At 53.8% G+C, this 509-nt stretch overlaps 1 protein-coding gene across 8 annotated transcripts in view; it reads right to left on the bottom strand.

Moving 5' to 3' along the window:
- Smox (spermine oxidase) overlaps window positions 1-509 on the bottom strand; it is a 35,198-nt gene that overhangs the window by 13,817 nt on the left and 20,872 nt on the right. The gene's annotated exons all lie outside the window — the stretch shown is intronic.

Raw genomic sequence — 509 nt, 5'->3', positions numbered from 1 at the left:
GAAGAGAAGAGAAGAGAAGAGAAGAGAAGAGAAGAGAAGAGAAGAGAAGAGAAGAGAAGAGAAGAGAAGAGAAGAGAAGAGAAATATATTTGGGTTGCCCCACCAGCAGGCAGGAGATGCAGTCCATTCTAAGCCCCTGCCATCCACCAGTCCACCCTCAAATCTGCCCACAGGACCCAAGATCTGGCCAGCAAAGAGATGACCAAGAAGGTCAGGTCAGGGGACACTGATCCTGATGCGCTGACCCTGGGCCAGCTGAGCCCAGCAGAGTGTGGCAGTTCCGGATGAGGAGCCTCAGAGTACTAACAGATCCCGGGACATACGCATGGCCCCTGGGATGCCACACAGACCCCGATACTCACACATACCCAAGGACACTGGCATGGACCCCAAAGTACTTGCACCAGTCACACGGTGCTCACACCAACCTCAGGATACTTGCACACACAACGCTGACTTCTGCAGTCCTTGCGTGCGGTGTCTGTCTGTGTCTGTCTGTCTGTCTGTCT

This window comes from Octodon degus, unplaced genomic scaffold (genome assembly GCF_000260255.1).
Source record: "Octodon degus isolate 3935 unplaced genomic scaffold, OctDeg1.0 scaffold00060, whole genome shotgun sequence".
NCBI classification, from domain to species: domain Eukaryota; kingdom Metazoa; phylum Chordata; class Mammalia; order Rodentia; family Octodontidae; genus Octodon; species Octodon degus.
Note: the sequence above shows the minus strand (reverse complement) of the source record. Positions and strands in the feature narration are given on the sequence as shown.